Source organism: Scyliorhinus canicula, chromosome 2, assembly GCF_902713615.1.
Source record: "Scyliorhinus canicula chromosome 2, sScyCan1.1, whole genome shotgun sequence".
Lineage (NCBI taxonomy): Eukaryota > Metazoa > Chordata > Chondrichthyes > Carcharhiniformes > Scyliorhinidae > Scyliorhinus > Scyliorhinus canicula.
In genome coordinates this window covers 261943504-261966981 of record NC_052147.1, presented here as the reverse complement: position 1 = coordinate 261966981, position 23478 = coordinate 261943504, and the positions used below count along the sequence as shown (strand labels likewise).

Sequence of the window (23478 nt, the reverse complement as noted above, 5' to 3'; positions counted from 1 at the left end):
ACAGTCCTTGAGGGAAAAAGAATAACAGGCTGTGGCATTTATGTAGAGGACATGCAGGGACGCGCTTTAGAAGAGATAGCTTTAAAGTTGCCTGGTCACTTAGGTTCACAGACAGCCGAGTTAGCGTCCATTGCTTACATTGTCCAGCACCCCGATTCATTCCCGACCCCTGCAGACATATAATCGGACAGTTTGTACATCTGCAACAGCCTTACAGAATTCCTACCCCTGTGGGAATCGAGAGGATTTATTTCCACGGACGGAAAACCTCTACCCTCAGCCCCACTACTCAAACATATCCTTCAGACAGCTAAAGGTGGCGAATATGGCATCATCAAAGTAAGAAGTCACCATCGCTCCTCCCCATCCGGTAATGTGAAGGCTGACACCCTAGCGAAGGCAGGCTCACGACATGGCCACTTTTGGCAACCCCCCTGAGAGTGCCCCAGTACACGCAGTTCAGGTCTCACAAACCAACATCCAAGACCTAGCCCAGGCACAAAAAGAAGACAAATCATTAAAGGAGATTTTAAAATGAAACTTCCCAGCTCCCTATGAAAGGTTTAGAAATACTTTGATGGTCCATGAGGGAATCATTTTAAAAGATGGAGTTTATGTCATCCCCACCCAGGACAAGAATGAGATAATTTGCAAGTTCCATGACGGACATGGACACTATGGTATTGAATCCACCCTTGCCCATCTCAGACCCCTCTGCCCTGTAAATGGCCCATGGACAAACCTCCAATTGGATTAACTTGGCTCCCTCCCCCTCTGCAAAAATGGTTAGAAGACTGTGTTAGGAGTGATAGACACATTTACAAAATGGGTCGAAGCGTCCCCATTGAGAACAAACACAGCCAAGGCCACCGCAAAGGTCTTAACAGAACAGATTTTTGCAAGATGGGGACTCCCCCTAGCATTGAGTCAGACCAAGGTTCCCACTTTACGGGAAGAGTCATGAAAAATGTAATGACGATGTTTGGAATTAAACAAAAGTTCCACATCGCCTATCACCCACAGTCCAGTGGCATAGTGGAATGCATGAATCGTACGCTAAAAGCCACCCTTAGAAAAATGGTGCAGCAGCATAACACATGGGACACAATGCTCCCATTCGCACTGATGTTTATTAGGAACACAGTGCCGAGCTCAGCAGGATATACCCCCCATACCCTCATGACCAGACGATCCATGAAGGGTACCGAATTCTTATTCGGACTTGATTTGGCCAGCCCCACAGTCACCGCCCTGACCCATGAGAAAGCAGTCCAGCACATGGTAGAGAATATTGAAGCAGCACAGCTCGCTGCAGCTGTTCGACTGGGCGCTAAACAAAAGCAGAGTAAGGCCTGCTTTGACAAAACAGTACACCCGACAGAGTATACAGTCAGACAGCAGGTAATGATCACCTTGTACAACCCTAGTTCGTTCCTCTCCCCGAAATTTGCAGGATCCTATTCAATTTCAGAGAAGGCAAGCCCCTCCGTTTACAAAATCACGTTTCCAAACAGAAAATCAGGATGGTTCCATGTAAATCAGCTTAAGGTTTATGGAACGCAATGCAGCCACTTGCACCATTTCTCATTGGCGATGGCAGACAATGAGGACCCCGCCCACTGACAACCCGAGTACCCCCTCCCCCAGCAGTACCGAAGCCCCTGCGAGACCCGAACGATGATCCCTTGAACCAGGCCCCAGTCACTACAGGCCCAAACACCCTGATGACGATACAGTCAACCCCTTTGAAACAATTTATCTGCCCACTCCGGAACCTGACCCGCCACCCAACGATAGCGACACTCCCCCCCCCGGACAACCTCCCTGCGGACCATGAAGCACTGGCACTGTGATAATTCCTGTCGCTTGATGAGAAATGACAAAATAGACCCCACATCGGCACACACCACGTTAGCATGCAAACTCCATGAAAGTGTTTGGCACCCAGGAGATGGAGACAGCTACGAGTCTGACTCCCACCATGGTAACCCCTTTGCAAATCTTTTTGAAATGGAATCTTGAGGTGTCCAGATGATGAGAGTCAGGAACCGATGGAGATCTACGGTATCTAGTACTCTGATGGAAGCTGCCCGTTTTTTTTCTTTAATTTGTTATTTTTAATGTTGAATGTTTGTTTATCTGTGCAACTACTCGTGTCGATCTCACTGAATTTCTTGATACAGTTTCTTCTTTTGCTCTCACACCAAAGTTCTTGATGCAGCCATAATTACTCGTCTGGCGCCATATGGCAGTTAGTGAAACAAGTTTGTCGGCAACCCATATAGTTACAAATTCGTTCCGCTCTTGGAAGGTCACTCGGGCAGTGGAGTAACGGCACTGATCCCCATCCTGCCTGGGGACCCCCTATACATTTGGTCAGCCAAGCTCGGGTAGTGGAGTAACGGCACTGATCTTCGCCCTGCCTGGGGACCCCCTATACATTTGGTCAGCCAAGCTCGGGTAGTGGCGCAACGGCACTGATCACCGCCCTGCCCTGCCGCGGATCATAAGCACCACCCCATTCGACTACTTGGTTTCAAAACCCTTTTTCTGTTTTTGTCGAGCCCTGTGGTTTAAAGAATGCTCTTTGCCACTACTTTTGCCCTTCCTAGCAACCCTTCAGTTGCTATTCCCCCACATACTATTTACATGTAAGAAACACTTGGTTGGAAAAACAGGTTTGCAGAGGACAGAGAAATTGTCCACCCACTCAGCCCATCGACCACAGGTTGTGAGAGTGCCCGCGCTGTGACACATTTTTTTTTGGGATGTCTTGTCCCCGCAAATGGTTGTTTAAAAAAAAATGAGGGAGTCACATATGGTGACGATTATAATGGGAAAATTGACGTTACAGAGACATAGATGGAAATACGAGATGTTAAACAACACGATGAGAACAGACACAATGCTTGTTCCCTCAGAGAGATACGAAGACACTCGACGGTGAAGGCAAACCAAAACAAGATGAAGACGACCCTGATAATCGGCATCATGATCGTCGCTGGAAGAGTCCAGTTGCGCGTGTTACCCACTTCTACCCCCGTCACCACACAGGCCCCAAACACGACGACCCAACACAACATCCCCAGCCCGGACACTACACCGTACACACACCCAGCCACCTATACCCTCACATGGTGTGAGAACCTCATCAAATGGTATTCACTGTCCTACACAGTGGAAGCCTTATAGAACATAGAACAGTACAGCACAGAACAGGCCCTTCGGCCCTCAATGTTGTGCCGAGCCATGATCACCCTACTCAAACCCACGTATCCACCCTATACCCGTAACCCAACAACATCCCCCTTAACCTTACTTTTATTAGGACACTAGGGGCAATTTAGCATGGCCAATCCACCTAACCCGCACATCTTTGGACTGTGGGAGGAAACCGGAGCACCCGGAGGAAACCCACGCACACAGGGGGAGGACGTGCAGACTCCACACAGACAGTGACCCAGCCGGGAATCAAACCTGGGACCCTGGAGCTGTGAAGCATTTATGCTAACCACCATGCTACCCTGCTGCCCTTATGAGTAGTAACCATATTGTACAGTATCATTCAGACAATTAGATTGCGGAAATGGAGACGGAGAGCCTCCCGAACCCCAGTCGGGAGCCCCTTTCCTCGGTCTCCAGCAAACCCCACCCTCTTTCTGAACCATTTTAAAATAAATTCCACGGTTGTTGTTTTGTGAATAAAGTTTATTTTTCTGTGTATGTAAGTGCCAGTGATTGGAAGAAATGCGATGCTGCTATCGGATATTTTTTGTATTGTAACATGAGTTTTTGGATTTTAAATAGCAGGATGAGTGTAGTCTAGTCAGAGGCAGTTAGAGGTTCCCCTTTTACTGAATGTTAAATGGCCCCCGAGAGGATCCGAGACATGTGTTGTTTCGGGAAATTAGGTAAATGATTTTGGACCCATAGGACAGAGTAGAGTAGAACCTGTCCTTGGTTAAGGGTACTCGGCATCCCAAGAGAACAAAGAAGACCCAGTATTGTGATCCTTCACGCTTCGTGTTGTGGATCAAGAGGATGGAGTGTAGCCATCTGGGATGACCACTTCCAACTAGGTACAGAGCAACACGCAAAGACTGATGGGTAAAATGGACAAGCCAAGGGTCAGGCAGACTCAGAGCCTGAAATGCATATTTATCAGCAAAGTCCAGACGGCATTGAAACTCCGTCCCATTAGCATGTCAATCAGGCCGATTAGCAGGTGATGGCCCATCTCCCCCAACACAAAGGACTGGTACTCCAGTAACCAGGACAGTCCAGACATTTCGGCGCCACTCCCTGTCCAAGGGAAGCGCAAACAACGGGGTCAGTGACCGCTTGAGACACGCCCAGTCATCCAGATCCCGCCCACTTATTGGTTAAGGAATCGAACGGAGTGATCAGGGATCACCCAATTAGTAAGGCCCAAATCGAAGGACCGCCCAAAAGAGCGCAAAAGCCCCCCCGAGTATAAAGGAAGAGTTCGCCATATGTTCGGTCTCTTTTGGCCTTGGTACCCCGGTCATGGCCATCGCCAATCACAGCAACACCAGAAGCAAGTTCGAGTTCAACGCCCACTACCAGAAGGATGAGCCCAGCTGAGCAGCAATTACCCCTTCGAACCCAAGAGATCCAGAATTGAACAGCGGCCACTGTTTCCTGACCTAAACCGGGTGCCCGAAGTTAAGCACAGGTTGTCTTAGTAATAGGTGTAGTTAACTAGCCGTGTTTATGTTGCATGACTAATTGTGTGTAAATAAAGTACCCTTGACCTTGAACTAACTGGTGTTTGGCTCTTTGATCGATAGCCGGTTGAAACTTGTGATGGTATCACTTGATACCTGGCGACTCTAAGCATTCGGACATAGACAATATAGAAATAAGGCAAATCCACGGTTTGCCCTAATTGGAACAGAGCCACAGAAAAGACCAAGTAGTCGAGATGAATCGACAACAGTGCCTAGATGTAGCAACACTGGCGAGTTTCTGCTCCCCGGACCTAAAATACCTGACACTAAAATGCCGCCCGCTACTACCTTCTGCGGGAGTTCAGCTCCGTTATCCTGACGGCAGTTTACATCCCACCTCATGCGAATGTGAAAATTGCACTGGACGAAATATTCACCACCTCAAATAGCCTTGAAACGAAACATCCTGAGGCCATGTTCATTGTAGCTGGGGACTTCAATCAGGCCAAGCTCAAGAGCGTACTACCAAGTTACCACCAACACATCACCTGTTCCACCAGAGGCCCAAACATCCTGGACCACTGCTACACAAATATCAAACGTGCCTACCGCTCTATCGCCCACCCACACTTGGGCAAATCTGACCTCAAGGCTGTGCTCCTGCTCCCGTCTTATGAGCAAAAACTGAAGCGGGAGAATCCGTCAAAAGAAAGTTGTGCGTTGTTGGTCTGAGGAATCGGATTATCTCCTACGGGACTGCTTAGAGTCAGTGGACCCGTCAGTATTTAAAAACTCTGCGACCAGCCTGAACGAGTACGCCATTACAGTAACTGACTTCATTAGTAAGTGTGTAGAAGACTGTGCTAAAGAAGCAAATCCGCGTGTTTCTGAACGGAAAATCCTGGATGAACAGGGATATCCACTGATTGCTGAAGTCTAGGTCTGAGGCGTTCAAGTCAGGCGACCCTGACCTCTACAAGAAAGCCAGATATGATCGAAAGAAATCCATCAAAGATGCCAAAAGACAGTACCGGACCAAGCTCGAGTCCCAGGCTAGCCACACGGACCCCGCCATCTATGGCAAGGTCTGCAAGATCTGTAAAATCAACGGCTCCAATGCACCCCTCCCAGATGAGCTCAATGCATTCTATGCCCGCTTTGAGCAAGAGGTCAGCAAGGGCGAGCCCTCCACCCCAGAAACGGCGGATGAACTTGTATCTGAGATCACCACTGCAGATGTCAGAGCAGCCATTTTGAACCCACGGAAAGCCACCCGCCCGGATGGGGTACCCGGACGAGCACTCATGTCTTGCGCGGATCAGCTGGCGGGGGTACTCGCAGACATCTTCAACTTCTCTTTACAACAATCTGAGTTCTCTATCTGCTTCAAGAAGACGACCATCATCCCTGTACCAACAAAAAAAATGCCAAGCAGCGTGCCTTAATTACTATCGTCCAATGGCTCTGACATCCATCATTATGAAGTACTTCGAAAGGTTAGTCATGGCACAAATCAATTTCAGCCTCCCGGATTACCTTGAGCCATTACAGTTTGCCTACCGCTGCAACAGGTCCACAGCAGACACCAGCTCCATGGCCCTGCACTCAACACTGGAACACTTAGATAACAAAGACACCTGTGTCAGACTCCTATTTATCGATTACAGCTCAGCCTTCAGCACCATCATTCCCATGAAACTCATCTCCAAACTCCGTGGCCTTGGCCTCGGCTCCTCCCTCTGCGACTGGATCCTGAACTTTCTAACCCACAGGCCACAATCAGTAAGGATAGGCAACAACACCTCCTCCACGATCATCCTCAACACCGGTGCCACACAAGGCTGTGTCCTCAGCCCCCTACTATACTCCTTATACACCTATGACTGTGTGGCCAAATTCCCCTCTAACTCGATTTTCAAATTTGCTGATGACACCACCGTAGTGGGTTGGATTTCAAACAATGACGAGACAGAGTACAGGAATGAGATAGAGAATCTGGTGAGCTGGTGCGACGTCAATAATCTCTCCCTCAATGTCAACAAAACGAAAGAGATTGCCATCGACTTCAGGAAGCGCAGTGGAGAACATGCCCCTGTCTACATCAATGGGAACGAAGTAGAAAGGGTCGAGAGCTTCAAGTTTTTAGGTGTACAGATCACCAACATCCTGCTTTGGTCCCCCCATGCCGACACTATAGTTAAGAAAGCCCACCAACGACTCTACTTTCTCAGAAGGGTAAGGAAATTTGGCATGTCAGCTACGACCCTCACCAACTTCTACAGATGCACCATAGCATTCTTTCTGGTTGTATCACAGCTTGGTATGGAGCCTGCTCTGCCCAAGACTGCAGGAAACTACAAAAGGATGTGAATGTGGCCCAGTCCATCACGCAAACCAGCCTCCCATTCATTGACTCTAACGATAATGCCAGCAGGGCAGCACGGTGGCACAGTGGTTAGCATTGCTGCCTATGGCGCTGAGGACCCGGGTTCGAATCCCGGCCCTGGGTCACTGTCCGTGTGAAGTTTGCACGTTCTCCCCGTGTCTGCGTGGGTTTCACCCCCACAACCCAAAGATGTGCAGGTTAGGTGGATTGGCCATGCTAAATTGCCCATTAATTAGAAAAAATTATTGGGTACTCTAAATTTATTTTAAAAAACTATAATTCCCGCTGCCTCAGAAAGGCAGCCAGCATAATTAAGGACCCCACGCAGCCCGGACATACTCTCTTCCACCTTCTTCCATCAGAAAAAAGATACCAACGTTTGAGGTCACGTACCAACCGACTCAAAAACAGCATCTTCCCTACTGCCATCAGACTTTTGAATGGACCTACCTCTTTTTGAGTTGATCTTTTCTCTACACCTTGCTATAACTGTAACATTATATTCTGCAGTCTGTCCTTCCTTCCCTATGTACGGTATGCATTCTTTGTACAGCATGCAAGAAATAATACTTTTCACTGTACACATTGTGACAATAATAAATCAAATCAAATCAAATCAAAAAATAGTGACAAGAGCAAAAACACACTCTCAGCTGCTGTACCGTGCACACATTTAATTTCAGTCTCAGATTACTTTTCTTTTTTATGGTACAATGTTCATTCCTTTGCTATCATTTTGACCACATTTGAAGATATTTCTCCTGAGGGGAGATTATTTTCAAAGAAAGGTCTGCTGTGAAGTCAGTGCATGTGATGCAGGTTGTCGGGGCTGTTTAGCACAGGGCTAAATTGCTGGCTTTGAAAGCAGACCAAGCAGGCCAGCAGCACGGTTCGATTCCCGGAACAGGTGCCGGAATGTGGCGACTAGGGGCTTTTCCCAGTAACTTCATTGAAGCCTACTCGTGACAATAAGCATTTTTCAGTGTAAAATAATCATGAACGTCACATCATGAGACAAGGGATCAACGGGATATACATACTGATGCCTGGATGTGAGACTTTCTGCCAGAATATTTAAACTGTACTTCTGCTCGACTAATATGTTTCATATATCCCATTACTTTTTCAGAGCTTGAGGTTCCACAATGAATTACTTTTGCCATGTTGTGACTGTTGCATAGACAAATGTGACAGTAAGTCTTTAAGATCCCACCAACATCAAGGAGAAGAAGGACCACGTGATCTATTTCTGGTGGTCGTGTTGAGAAAGGAATGTTGTTCAGGAGACCTGGAAAACTCACCTGTCTTCTTTGAACTGATCATTATTATTGGTGGGCAATTCCTGTTTGGGTAAAACAGCTACCTTTCCTGATTAATTAACAAATATCACTGCACTCCAAACATTAATTTATTGTGAGATATTTCTGAGTTGCCTTTTGGGCAGAGTTTTTCCATCCCATCCATGTCAGGTTTAGTGGCGGGTGCAGAGAATCTAGCGGGAAACAAGCGGCCGGATTCTCCATTATTGGGACTATGGCCGAAATTCTCCGACCCCACGCAGGGTCGGAGAATCGGCCGGCGGCGGCATTATTCCCGCTCCAGCCGGGTTTTTAATTCTCTGAGCGGCCAAAAACCGGCGTTGTGCAAATCCCGCCGGCAGCCTCTGAAAACAGCTGCCGCCGGCGGGATGTCATTGATTTTTTTACTTTCAACAAATCTCCGGGCCGGATGGGCCGAAGTCCCGCCGACGTGGCCACGGGTCACGTCGGCGAAGAACGCAGTAGCTTTAAAACGGCGTCAACCATTCATGATGGTTGATGCCGTTCAGTGACCTAGGGCGAGTAGTGGGGGGGGGGGGGGGGGGGGGAGGAGGAAAGAGTCCCGGTGTTTGTGTGGGGGGCGTTTGGGGGGGTGGGGGGGGGGGAGAGAGAGAGTGTCCCGCCATTTGGGGGGGGGGTTGCGGCGTTGAGGGGGGGAGGTTGTGGCGTTGAGGGGGGGGGTTGCGGCGTTGAGGGGGGGGTTGCGGCGTTGAGGGGGGGTTGCGGCGTTGAGGGGGGGTTGCGGCGTTGAGGGGGGGTTGCGGCGTTGAGGGGGGGTTGCGGCGTTGAGGGGGGTTCCGGCGTTGAGGGGGGGGGTTGCGGCGTTGAGGGGGGGTTGCGGCGTTGAGGGGGGGTTGCGGCGTTGAGGGGGGGTTGCGGCGTTGAGGGGGGGTTGCGGCGTTGAGGGGGAGTTGCGGCATTGAGGGGGGGTTGCGGCGTTGAGGGGGGGTTGCGGCTTTGGGGGGGTTGCGGCGTTGAGGGGGGGTTGCGGCGTTGAGGGGGGGTTGCGGCGTTAAGGGGGGGTTGCGGCATTGAGGGGGGGTTGGGGTTGCGGCTTTGAGGGGGGTTGCGGCGTTGAGGGGGGTTGCTGGATTGAGGGGGGTTTGCGGCGTTGAGGGGGTTGCGGCGTTGAGGGGGGGTTGCGGCGTTGAGGGGGGGTTGCGGCGTGAGGGGGGGTTGCGGCGTTGAGGGGGGTTGCGGCGTTGAGGGGGGGTTGCGGCGTTGAGGGGGGGTTGCGGCGTTGAGGGGGGGTTGCGGCGTTGAGGGGGGGTTGCGTCGTTGAGGGGGGGTTGCGGCGTTGAGGGGGGTTGCTCTGTTGAGGGGGGGTTGCGGCGTTGAGGGGGGGTTGCGGGTTGGAGGGGGGTAGGGGTGGTGGGGAGGGGGGTAGGGGTGGTGGGAGGGGGGTGGGGGGGTGGGGAGAGGGGTGGGGAGAGGGGTGGGGGATGGTGAGGGGGGTAGGGGTGGTGAGGGGGGTAGGGGCGTTGGAGGGGGTAGGGGCATTGGAGGGGGGTAGGGGTGGTGGGGGGATTTGGGGTAGGGGGCAGCGGCGTGCAGAGAGGGGGGGCGACGGATACCCAGGGCCAACGCAGCGTCGCCCCCCTGCACGCCGCTGCCCCCTACCCCAACCCCCCTCACCACGCCACCCCCCTCCAATGCGCTACCCCCCTCCAATGCCCCTACCCCCTCACCACACCTACCCCCCTCACCACCCCTACCCCCTCACCACACCTACCCCCCTCACCACCCCTACCCCCCTCACCACCCCTACCCCCTCCAACGCCCCTACCCCCCTCACCACCCCTACCCCCTCCAACGCCCCTACCCCCCTCACCACCCCACCCCCCTCCAACGCCCCTACCCCCTCACCACCCCTACCCCCCTCCCCACCACCCCTACCCCCCTCCCCACCACCCCTACCCCCCTCCAACGCCAGCCCCCCCCATCTCTCTCAACGCCGGTACTCCCCCCTCTCTCTCAACGCCGCAACCCCCCCCTCAACGCCGCAACCCCACCCTCAACGCCGCAACCCCCCCTCAACACCGCAACACCCCTCAATGCCGCAACCCCCCCTCGCAACGCCGCAACCCCCTCAACGCCGCAACCCCCCCTCAACGGCGCAACCCGCCCAACGCCGCAACCCCCCCTCGCAACGCCGCAACCCCCCCTCAACGCCGCAACCCCCCCTCAACTGCCGCAACCCCCCCTCGCAACGCCGCAACCCCCCCAACGCGCAACCCCCCTCAACGCCGCAACCCCCCCTCAACGCCGCAACCCCCCCTCAACGCCGCAACCCCCCCTCAACACCGCAACCCCCCCTCGCAACGGCGCAACCCCCCTCAACGCCGCAACCCCTCCTCAACGCCGCAACCCCCCCCTCAACGCCGCAACCACCCCCCCTCATCGCCGCAACCCCCCACCCTCTCAACGCCGGGTTCCCCCCTCTCCTCTCAACGCCGGGTTCCCCCCCCTCTCATCTCAACGCCGGGTCCCTCCCCCTTTCCTCTCCTCTCAACGCCGGGTCCCCCCCCCCCACCCTCTCATCGCCGGGTCCCACCCCCTCTCCTCTCAACGCCGGGTCCCCCCCCCCTCCTCTCCTCTCTACGCCTCGTCCCCCCCCTCTCCTCTCAACGCCGACCCCCCCCCTCTCTCCTCTCAACGCCGGGTCCCCCCCCTCTCCTCTCAACGCCGGGTCCCCCCCCTCTCCTCTCAACTGCCGGGTCCCCCCCCTCTACCTCTCAATGCCGGGTCCCCCCCCCTCTCCTCTCAATGCCGGATTCCCCCCTCTCCTCTCAACGCCGGGTCCCCCCCTCTCCTCTCAACGCCGGGTCCCCCCCCCCTCTCCACTCAATGCCGGGTCCCCCCCCTCTCCTCTCAACGCCGGGTCCCCCCCCCTCTCCTCTCAACGCCGGGTCCCCCCCCTCTCCTCTCAACGCCGGGTCCCCCCCCCCTCTCCTCTCAACACCGGGTCCCCCCCTCTCTCTCAACGCCGCAACCCCCCCCTCAACGCCGCAACCCCACCCTCAACGCCGCAACCCCCCCTCAACACCGCAACCCCCCTCAATGCCTCAACCCCCCCTCGCAACGCCGCAACCCCCCTCAACGCCGCAACCCCCCCTCAACGCCGCAACCCCCCCAACGCCGCAACCCCCCCTCGCAACGCCGCAACCCCCCCACAACGCCGCAACCCCCCCTCAACGCCGCAACCCACCCCTCGCAACGCCGCAACCCCTCCTCAACGCCGCAACCCCCCCTCAACGCCGCAACCACCCCCCCTCATCGCCGCAACCCCCCACCCTCTCAACGCCGGGTCCCCCCCCCTCTCCTCTCAACGCCGGGTTCCCCCTTTCCTCTCCTCTCAACGCCGGGTCCCCCCCCCCCCCCCTCTCAACGCCGGGTCCCACCCCCTCTCCTCTCAACGCCGGGTCCCCCCCCCCTCCTCTCCTCTCTACGCCGGGTCCCACCCCCTCTCCTCTCTACGCCGGGTCCCCCCCCTCTCCTCTCTACGCCGGGTCCCCCCCCTCTCCTCTCAACGCCGAACCCCCCCCCCTCTCCTCTCAACGCCGGGTCCCCCCCCTCTCCTCTCAACGCCGGGTCCCCCCACCTCTCCTCTCAATGCCGGGTCCCCCCCCCCTCTCCTCTCAATGCCGGGTCCCCCCCCCCCCCTCTCCTCTCAATGCCGGGTTCCCCCCTCTCCACTCAACGCCGGGTCCCCCCCTCTCCTCTCAACGCCGGGTCCCCCCCCCCTCCTCTCAATGCCGGGTCCCCCCCCCTCTCCTCTCAACGCCGGGTCCCCCCCCCTCTCTACTCAACGCCGGGTCCCCCCCCCTCTCTCAACGGGGTCCCCCCCCCCTCCTCTCAACGCCGGGTCCCCCCCCTCTCCTCTCAACGCCGGGTCCCCCCCCTCTCCTCTCAACGCCGGGTCCCCCCCCTCTCTCAACGGGGTCCCCCCCCTCCTCTCAACGCCGGGTCCCCCCCCGTCCTCTCAACGCCGGGTCCCCCCCCCTCTCCTCTCAACGCTGGGTCCCCCCCCCTCTCCACTCAACGCCGGGTCCCCCCCCTCTCTCAACGGGGTCCCCCCCTCCTCTCAACGCCGGGTCCCCCCCCCTCTCTCAACGCCGGGTCCCCCCCCTCTCCTCTCAACGTCGGGTCCACCCCCTCTCCTCTCAACGCCGGGTCCCCCTCCTCTCCTCTCAACGCCGGGTCCCCCCCTCTCCTCTCAACGCCGGATCCCCCCCCCCTCTCCTCTCAACGCCGGGTCCCCCCCCCTCTCCTCTCAACGCCGGATCCCCCCCCTTCCTCTCCTCTCAACGCCGGGTCCCCCCCCTCTCCTCTCAACGCCGGGTCCCCCCCCTCTCCTCTCAATGCCGGGTCCCCCCCCTCTCCTCTCAACGCCGGGTCCCCCCCCCTCTCCTCTCAATGCCGGGTCCCCCCTCCCTCCTCTCAACGCCGGGTCCCCCCCCCCTCTCCTCTCAACGCCGGGTCCCCCCCCCTTTTCTCTCCTCTCAACGCCGGGTCCCCCCCCCCTCTCCTCTCAACGCCGGGTCCCCCCCCCTCTCCTCTCAACGCCGAACCCCTCCCCTCTCCTCTCAACGCCGGGTCCCCCCCCTCTCCTCTCAACGCCGGGTCTCCCCCCCCTTCCTCTCCTCTCAACGCCGGCCCCCCCCCCACCCTCTCCTCTCAACGCCGGGTCCCCCCCCCTCTCCTCTCAACGCCGGGTCCCCCCCCTCTCCTCTCAATGCCGGGTCCCCCCCCCCTCCTCTCAACGCCGGGTCTCCCCCCCCTTCCTCTCCTCTCAACGCCGGGTCCCCCCCCACCCTCTCCTCTCAACGCCGGGTCCCCCCCCCCTCTCCTCTCAACGCCGGGTCCCCCCCCCCCCCTCCTCTCAATGCCGGGTCCCCCCCCCTCTCCTCTCAACGCCGGGTTCCCCCCTCTCCTCTCAACGCCGGGTCCCCCCCCCCTCTCCACTCAACGCCGGGTCCCCCCCCCCCTCTCCTCTCAACGGCGGGTCCCCCCCCTATCCTCTCAACGCCGGGTCCCCCCCCACCCTCTCCTCTCAACGGCGGGTCCCCCACCCTCTCCTCTCAACGGCGGGTCCCCCCCCCTCTCCTCTCAACGCCGGGTCCCCCCCCCCTCTCCTCTCAACGCCGGGTCCCCCCCCCTCTCCTCTCAACGCTGGGTCCCCCCCCCCTCTCCTCTCAACGCCGGGTCTCCCCCCCCCCCGTCTCCTCTCAACGCCGGTTCCCCCCCCCTCATCTCAACGCCGGGTCCCCTCTCTCTCTCTCAACGCGCCACTTCCGCAGCGGGTGAAACTGACGCGTATCGCGTCAGTCCGCTGCTGGCCCTTTCGGGAACGGAGATTACTGGCTTAAAAGAAGGCCCTGACGCCGGAGTCATCCGCACCGCTTTTGGCCGCCGGAAATGGGCGTCACGCAGGTCTTCGGAGAATTTCGCCCCTGGTCTCCATGCCAGCGTCAGAACGGTGGAGTTATGCCACAAACTCCCAGGCCTGCAGGGGGCGAATGGGGACCCGGAGTAGATCTCGCAGCACTTCCGGGTCAGAGGCCGCGTATGCGCACGACGGCGGCCTCGGACCGCGGAGCTAGACCCACAAAAGAGACCCCCCCTCCGATTGGCTGCGCGCCCGACCCTCAAATCCCGCACAATCATTCCCCGGCCGCCTATAAGGCACCCCCTGGCCTCCGATCAGCCTTCCCCAACCAAGGACCAAGGAAGCCATGGACTGAGTCTGCAGCCATCATGTGAGTATCCCCACCGGCTGGAACACATTAGTTCCACGCCATCGGGACTTCTGCCGGTGGGGGACGAAGGATGGCGGAGTGAGGCTCTGGCAATGACCCCAAGCGGCTTGGCACACCCCCCCTAGTACACTGCTTTTCAGGGCCGCAGAATCAGTGAGCCGGCGCCAGTCCCGATTTCTTGCGGGAACATGGATTCTCCACCCCCGCGCCAGCCTCGATTTTGGCACGAGGGTGCAGAGAATCCAGCCCAAGGAGTTGGAAACCCACTGGCGTAGAATCACATTGCAATTCTCCCAATGGTGGGTTAATGGTGGGTCGGGCTTCCTGCTGATCTGTGGTGTGAACATCATTTGTATCTCATGATAGCTAATTAAAACACCGGTATCCTGCCAGATCTTCCAATCTCGTGTCACGTCAGCATGAAATTACTTTGGTCTAAGACCTGATTGTAGAAAAGTGACATGCATAACAGCAGTCCTCAATTTGAAGAAATTGGAGGTGAGTACAACAAAGCCTTAATACCATAGTGCTGTACTGCACCAAATGGACTTTAAAAAAATTAATTTAGGGGATGGTGGCGTCGTTGGTTCGGCCAGCATTTATTGCCCATCCCTAGTTGCCCTTCCAAAGGTGGTGGTGAGTTGACTTCTTGAACCGCTGCAGTTCCTTGTGTAATAAGTCCACGGAGGCAGAGGTCCCTTCACCAGAATCTACAGTGGCACGACCATGTGTATTCAGCTTGCTATCTACACTGGGAGTGCAGAGGATCTGACACTCCCTGTTATATACAAAGAAGAGGTTCCCTGATTGACCCACTGATCAGGGAACTCGCGTTCCAATTGGCCAATCTCAAAGGCCTGGTCTAAGTCATTACACCTTGAGGTGCGGGTACATCCACTGTGCTGTTAGGGAGGGAGTTCCAGGATGTTACCCCAGCAACAGTGAAGGAACGGCGATGTATTTCCAAGTCCGGGTGGTGAGTGACTTGGAGGGGAAACTCCATGTGGTGGGGTGCCCAGGTATCTGCTGCTCTTGTTCTTCTAGATGGTAATGGTCATGGGTTTGGAAGGTGCTGTCGAAGGAACCTTGGTGAGTTACTGCTGTGCATCTGCTGTACACATGGCTGCCATTGCTCGTTGGCAGTGGAAGGTTTGAATGTTTGTGGAAGGGGGAGCAATTAAGCAGGTTGCTTTGTCCTGGATGGTGTTGAGCTTCTTGGGTGTCGAGCTTCTTGAGTATTGTTGGAGCTGCACTTATCCAGGCAACTGGAGAGTGTTCCATTACACTCCTGACTTGTGCTTTGTAGATGGTGGACGTGCTTTGCGGAGTCAAGAGGTGAATTACTCGCCGTACGATTCCTAGACTTTGACTTGTCCTGGTAGCCACAGTATAATATGGTTAGTCAAGTTCAGGTTCTGATCAATGGCAACATCCAGGATGTTGATTGTGGGGATTCAGTAACGCCATCAAATGTCACGGGCGGGACGCGGACCATGTAAATGCCCATTGACCTCGGGCGGGAAATTCTGGTCGCCGGGTGGGCGTGGCCGGTGAATTCCGCCCATTATCTCCAAATTTGCAGATGATACGAAGTTGGGTGGGAGGGTGAGCTGTGAGGAGGATGCAGAGAGGCTTCAACGGGATTTGGACAGGCTGAGTAACTGGGCACATGTATGACACAACAGGAATTCATCCCAAGGAGGAAGAAACATGCTAAGGGAAGGACAAGGCATCCATGGCTGACGAGGGAAGTCAAGGACAGCATAAAAGCTAAAGAGAAAGCATACAAAGTGGTGAGGATTAGTGGGAAGCCAGAGGATTGGGAAGCCTTTAAAAGCGAGCAGAGGACAACTAAAAAAGCAATAAGGGGGAGAAGATAAAATATGAGTGCAAGCTAGCCAGTAATATAAAGGGAGATAGGAAGAGTTTTTTTCAATATATCAAAGGTAAGAGAGAGGCAAAACTAGACATTGGACCACTGGTAAATGTGGCTAGAGAAGTAATAATAGGAAACAAAGAAATGGCAGACGAACTGAATAGTTACTTTGCACAGTCTTCACAGTGGAAGACATCAGTGGGATGCCAGAGCTCCAGGAGAACCAGGGGGCAGAGGTGAGTTCAGTGACCAATACAAAGGAGAAGGCTCTGGGGAAACTGAAAGGTCTGAAGGTGGATAAATCACCTGGGCTGGATGGACTACACCCCAGGGTTCTAAAAGAGATAGCTGAGGAGGTTGTGGAGGCATTGGTGATGATCTTTCAGGAATCACTAGAGGCAGGAATGGTCCTAGAGGACTGGAAAGTGGCTAATGTAACACCCCTGTTTAAGAAGGGAGGGAGGCAGAAGACGGGAAATTATAGGCCGGTTAGCCTGACTTTGATCATTGGTAAGATTTTAGAGTCCATTATTAAAGATTAGATTGTGGATTGCTTGGAAGTGCATGACAAAATAGTCAGCACGGCTTCATCAAGGGGAAAAATGAAATGAAATGAAAATTGCTTATTGTCACGAGTAGGCTTCAATGAAGTTACTGTGAAAAGCCCCTAGTCGCCACATTCCGGTGCCTGTCCGGGGAGGCTGGTACGGGGATCCAACCATGCTGCTGGCCTGCTTGGTCTGCTTTAAAAGCCAGTGATTTAGCCGAGTGAGCTAAACCAGCCCCTATCATGTCTGACAAATCTGATAGAGTTATGTGAGGAAGTAGCAAGGAAGTTAGACAAAGGTGAACCAGTGGACGTGATTTATGTAGATTTCCAGAAGACCTTTGACAAGGTGCTGTATAGGAGACTGTTAAATAAGTTAAGAGCCCATGGTGTTCAGGGTGGGATCCTGGCATGGATAGAGGATTGGCTGACTGGCAGAAGGCAGAGAGTTGGGATAAAAGGGTCTTTTTTGGGATGGCAGCCGGTGACTAGTGGTGTACCTCAGGGGGCCACAACTTTTCACAATATATATTAATGATCTGGTAGAAGGAACTGAAGGCACTGTTGCTAAGTTTGCAGATAATACAAGTATCTGTAGAGAGGCAGGTAGTATTCAGGAAGCAGGCGGGCTGCAGAAGAACTTGGACAGGCTAAGAGAGTGGGCAAAGAAGTGGCAGATGGAATACAATGTTGGAAAGTGTGAGCATATGCACTTCGGAAGGAGAAATGGAGGCAAAGATGATTTTCCAAATGGGAAGATGCTTGGCAAATCAGAAGCACAATGAAGACTTGGGAGTCCTTGGTCACAATTCTCTTAAGGTTAACGTGCAGGTTCAGTTGGCAGTTAGGAAGGCAAATGCAATGTTAGCCTTCATGTCAAGAGGGCTAGAATACAAGACCAGGGGTTTACTTCTGAAGCTATATAAGGCTCTGGTCAGATCCCATTTGGGGTATTGTGAGCAGTTTTGGCCCCGTATCTAAGGAAGGATGTGCTGGCCTTGGAAAGGGTCCAGAGGAGGTTCACAAGAATTATCCTGGAATGAAGAGCTTGTCGTATGAGGAATTGTTGAGGACTCTGGGTCTATACTCGTTGGAGTTTAGAAGGATGAGAGGGGATCTTATTGAAACTTACAAGATACTGCTAGGTCTGGTTAGAGTGGGCGTGGAGAGGATGTTTCCACTTGTAGGAAAAACTAGAACCAGAGGACACAATCTCAGACTAAATGGACGGTCCTTTAAACAGAAATGAGGACGGATTTCATCAGCCAGAACGTGGTGAATCTGTGGAACTCTTTGCCGCAAAAGGCTGTGGAGGGCAATTCACTGAGTGTCTTTAAGACAGAGATAGATAGGTTCTTGATTAATAAGGGGGTTAGCGGTTATGGGGAGAAGGCAGGAGAATGGGAATGAGAAAAATATCAGCCATGATTGAATGGCGGAGCAGACTCAATGGGCCAAGTGGCCTAATTCTGCTCCGATGTCTTATGATGCAGCATAATGTAGATAAATGTGAGGTTATCCGCTATGGTAGCAAAAATAGGAGGTAGATTATTATTTGAATGGGTGTAAATTGAGAGAGGTGGGTATTCAACGAGACCTTAGTGTCCTCGTGCATCTGTCTCTGAAAGTAAGTGTGCAGGTACAGCAGGTTATAAAGAAGGCAAATTGTATGTTGGCCTTCACAGCAAGAGGCTTGGAGTACAGGAATAGAGATGTTTTCCTGCAGTTGTGTCGGGAATTGGTGAGCCAACACCTGGAGTATTGTGTAGAGTTTTGGTGTCCTCATCTGAGGAAGGATGTTCTTCCTATGGAGGAAGTGCAGTGAAGGTTTACCAGGCTGATTCCTGAGGACTCTCATTTGAGGAGAGACTAAGACGTGGTGGGGGGAAGAGGTGGGGGGGGGTTCCAGAACTAGGGGTCATAGTTTGAGGATAAGGAGTAAACCTTTTTGGACTGGGGTGCGGAGAAATTTCTTCACCCAGAGAGAGGTGAATCTGTGGAATTCACTACCACAAAAAATAGTTGAGGCCAAAACATTGTGCAATTTCAAGAAGGAATTAGATCTTGCTCTTGGGGCTAAATGGTCAAGGGATGTGGGGGGAGGCTGGATCAGGATATTGAATTTGATGATCAGCCACAATCATAGTGAATGGCAGAGCAGGCTCGAAGGGCCAAATGGCCTCCTCCAGCTTCTATTTTCTATGTTTCTGTGGTTTATAGGCATAAGAGGGAAAATAGCTCACAGCTGCAATGATCATTGTAGGGATCAATAAAACAACGGGCAAGAAAATTTCTGATCAAGAGACAGGTCAGAAACTAAAAGCTGAAGATGATTAAAGGATCGTGTATCAGACTAACTTCTTGTTTATCTGTTCCAGGAAGGTACGGTTGAGCATTAATTTTCCATTACGAATCCTAGATCTTTCCGATCAACTATTTTGTGGGAAGGATGACCGGAGCACAGAGTCCATGGCAGATGAGAGGGAATAGCAAAACTGATTGGACAGAGAAGCTGAAGGTAATTGAACATTATATGGTGGATGTGGTAGGGTTATGAGATTTCACTAGTGGGTTACAGATGTTTAACTCAACATGCTCGCTTAAGATGAACCGTCAGCAGAGGGAGCTCATGCCATTGAGCCTGTGAGCCCTGCTTCATTTGAAGCACTAAGTGATATTTGCCACAAAATAAGAGGGTGTGAGTCAGTGTGCTTGGGAAAGTCAACACTGCCTGTGGCAAAATTCATTTTTGTCCATTGCAAGCACTCCTATTGTTTCTCATTGGGTCCGTGTGCAGAGGCAGGCTAAAACAAAATTCACGTCACTTGTCAAAGAACAAGAAATCGTCTGATACAAAAATTGAAAGACATCAGTGCACATTACTGTCTCGAATCTCCCACCAGTGGGAAAATCACTGCAGATTAGTGGAGGCTTCATATTACTGGATCCTTGCCATTTTGTCTATAGCAGACTGTCCCGGTGGAATCGAGATCTAGCAGAGACATGTCTCCATCACTAAAGTGTCTTTAAACAGAAAAAAAAACAGACAAAGAATATGAGCAAGTGTCTCACCATTGCTGTTTCTCAGTTGTTCTTTCATGAGCTAAAAGTAATAAGCAAGAATCAATTATTAAAATGTCAGATGCTTCAGGCATTCGTGGATTTTGCTGGTGAATTGAATAATAAGCTTTGTGTTTGGAACAAAAAGAATCATAGCCTTCACAGAAAGGGCTCTTTAATTGGCATGTATGTATTGGAGAATATGCATAAGTCTCCATATGTAGGGCAGCACGGTGGCACAGTGGTTAGCATTGCTGCCTACGATGCTGAGGACCCGGATCTGAATCCCGGCCCTGGGTCACTGTCCGTGTGGAGTTTGCACATTCTCCCCGTGTCTGCGTGGGTTTTGCCCCCACAACCCAAAGATGTGCAGGTTAGGTGAATTGGCCACGCTAAATTGCCCCTTAATTGAAAAAAATAATTGGGTACTCTAAATTTATTTTTAAAAAGTCTCCATATGTATGCATGTACATGTGTGCTCGCGTACATAATGTGTGTGTTTTGTAATGTTAAAGTGACCTTTTGTGTTACTCCACTTACAACAAGCTGCATTGGAGGAGACCTATTTATTCACACTCTCCTATTTCCTCGTGTCACAATTTACAGTATGCCTTGAAGGGGAACAAAGGCTTTATATGGTGAGGCTTTTGTCTTTGTCAGCGAGTTTTATTTATAATGCCTTGTCTTTCAAGTAGGGAAGCAATTGAGATATTGAAAGTATCAGGAGCATAAAGAGTGACACCCAAGTGCATATCCTATTGCAGCATAATGGAAAATACTGCACATGCTGGAAATATGAAACAAAATAAACAGAAAACGCTCGAATTACTCAGCAGGTCTGGCAGCATTTGTGGAGCAGGAAGCAGAGATAATATTCCAGGCCAATCATCTTTCGTCAGAACTGCGTATCCTATATACATTTTGATGTGAAACCATTTGTGTTGTTACCTCAGACACGTTGCCACATTACTGTCTCACTTTGCTGTGAGATCTTGCAGCTTTGTTTTTTTCTGAAGCGTTTTTAGGGTAAAGCCCTTTAAGAATGGCAATGTGGCAGATATTATCGGCATGTGTTGCTGCTGCAAGAGTGTGCCAGGTTGCACAGTGGGGTTAAGTTGTAATCATTCAAAAGTAATCCGACTGAAAAGGGAAAAAATGTGGCTATTTATATTTAGACAACCTACTGGTACAAGGCCATTTTGGGTAACTTGGCATATTTGTTGCGATTTCTAAAGATTTGTAGCCATGCCTTGCATGCTTGGTGGAAGTATACTAATTATGTTCACCTCCTCATAAGATTTCTGTACAGCTCACCAATATGGATTAGAACATACAGGAACAGGAGTAAGTCATTCAGCCTCTCAATTAGATCTTGTCTGATCTGTATCATAACTCCATCCATCTTTCCTTCACAATCCTGATTTCCATCGGTTAGCAAAATGTATTGACTTCTGACTTAAAATGACCAATTGAGCTAGCATCTATTGCTTTTTCTGATGTATAATAATAATAACTTTTTATTGTCACAAGTATGAAGTTACTGTGAAAAGTCCCTAGTTGCCACATTTCAGCGCCTGTTCGGGTAAGCTGGTATGGGAATTAAACCCTGCTGCTGGGTGCTGCTGGCCTTGTTCTGCATCACAAAGCAGCTGTCTAGCCCACTGAGCTAAACTCCCTCCTTAACTGCGCTGTGGGTGTACGCACAACACATGGTCTGCAGCAGTCCGAGAAGGCAGCTCACCACCAACTTCTCAAGGATAATTAAGGGTAGGCAATAAATGTTGGCCTGGCCAGGGGCACCCACAGCCCAAGAAAGAAAGTAAAAAAATTCCGGTTAGTTTGAAGAAGGAATCCTGGATATCTCCTTTTCATTGTGGTAATGATTTGTGACCCAGTCGAACTATTATCCATCAAAACCCTCTTCCTCGCTAAACTGCCGCTGTGGGTCTTTACAGGTTTTTGCAGCAGCACAAAGTATCCCGATCCACCCCAACACCTCATCAATCATCAGGCCTACACCATTGCATAAACATAATTTGGCCTAATTGTAGAAAACTCAGCATGATTAATCTGTATCGAGTTCTGGTGGGTGCAAAGTTCCCCACTCAATCTGCCAATGTATATGCTAGTATATGCGTCTCATAGACAGTTTCATAGAATCCCTACAGTGCAGAAGGAGGCCATTCAGCCCATCAAGTCTCAATCAGCTCTAAGAATGAACACCCTACTTAAGCCCATGGCCCCGCCCTATCCCTGTAACCCAGTAACCTTACCTAACCTTTTGGACACTAAGGGGCCTTTAGCATGGCCAATCCACCTAACATGCACATATTTGGACTGTGGGATGAAACCGGAGCACACAGAAGAAACCCACGCAGACACGGGGAGAAAGTGCAAACCCCACACAAATCCAAGGCTGGAATTGAACCCAGGTCCTGTCATAATATCCACTCATGTATATAATGAAGTGCAGACAGGCAGTGATTGACACACAGGATGACCAGTAAGCACACAGCACAGTGCAGACAATCACCAGACAGGACACTACCACTATAAAGCCAGAGGGCACTAGGTTTCCCGCACTCTCTGGACCCAGCTACTGAGACAGTCAGAGTCTACGAGCTAACCACTGCAAACACCATACGGTAGCTAGTAAGTCTGGTCAGGCTAGTACTAGGTCTCCAGTCAGTTCAGTATAGTATTGACCCACAGCTGAGCATGTACATTAGTTCTATCGTTGAATAAAATCGTGTTGGATCTTCTCCAGTGTTAGAGGTCTGTTTCTAACCTTACTACATCAAGTGCAGTCCACATCGAACCAACCTGCCTAACACATCAGGTCCCTGGCGCTGTGAGGCAGCTGTGCTAACCACGATGCCTACGTGCTGCACAATTCCACAGTATCTTAATAACAATCATTTAAACCGTAGAATTTCAAACTTAGTGACTTTCCTTTTTTTAAAATAAATTTAGATTACCCAAATCATTTGTTTTTCCAATTAAGGGGCAATTTAGTGTGACCAATCCACCTATGCTGCACAAGTTTGGGTTGTGGGGACGAAACCAACGCAAACACGGGGAAAATGTGCAAGCTCCACACGGACAGTAACCCAGTGCCTGGATCGAACCTGGGACCTCGTCACCGTGAGGCAGCAGGGCTAACCCACTGCACCACCGTGCTGTCTGTGGCTGTCCTCTTTAAAACATACAAACCATTGCAAAGGATTATGTTACAAAGGCACTAATGTGACTTACTATTCCTTGCAGTTTCTTGAAATGCTGTTTTGAATATTAACAGAATAATTTGCATACTTAACACCCAAAGGGGATTTATTTGCTTTGTGAATCTTTAATGTCCATTTAGAAAATTATTTTTGCTCTAGTTACATCAATGGGTGAAATATATTGTGTAAGCTGCTGATGTGCAGGAGCTAAACTAACCTTAATGATGATTAAAATATTCACCTAGTTCTCTTTTGTTATTTATCTTTCGAAGGCTAATTCTGAACACATTACCATATCTTCTGCAGGGTCTGCAGATCTAAATGTTGCAACATAATGAGCAAAATAAAGCAAAGTGGGACAGTAATGTGGTAACCTGTCTCAAGTAACTACAGTAATACCACTTGCATGAAGACAAGATGTAAAAATATGAGTATAATGTATTAAATGACTGCCACGACCTTAGTCCTTAGTCATGTTAACTTATTGCTATCATTGTTTATAAAGTGCTTCACATTAGCTGTACCAAATAATTATTGTAATAACCAGACATGGTAGCAAAGTGGTTAGCACTGTTGCTTCACAGCGCCAGGCACCCGGGTCCAATTCCTGGCTTGG

General features: G+C 52.0%; 1 long non-coding RNA gene across 1 annotated transcript in view; it reads left to right on the top strand.

Annotated features, from left to right (window-relative positions):
* LOC119962451 overlaps positions 1–21893 on the top strand; it is a 46890-nt gene extending 24997 nt beyond the window's left edge. Inside the window, exons 2-3 of the long non-coding RNA XR_005459879.1 lie at positions 18998–19096; positions 20331–21893. This is a non-coding gene — a long non-coding RNA (uncharacterized LOC119962451). The remainder of the gene's footprint in view (positions 1–18997; positions 19097–20330) is intronic.
* Positions 21894–23478: the final 1585 nt, after the last annotated feature.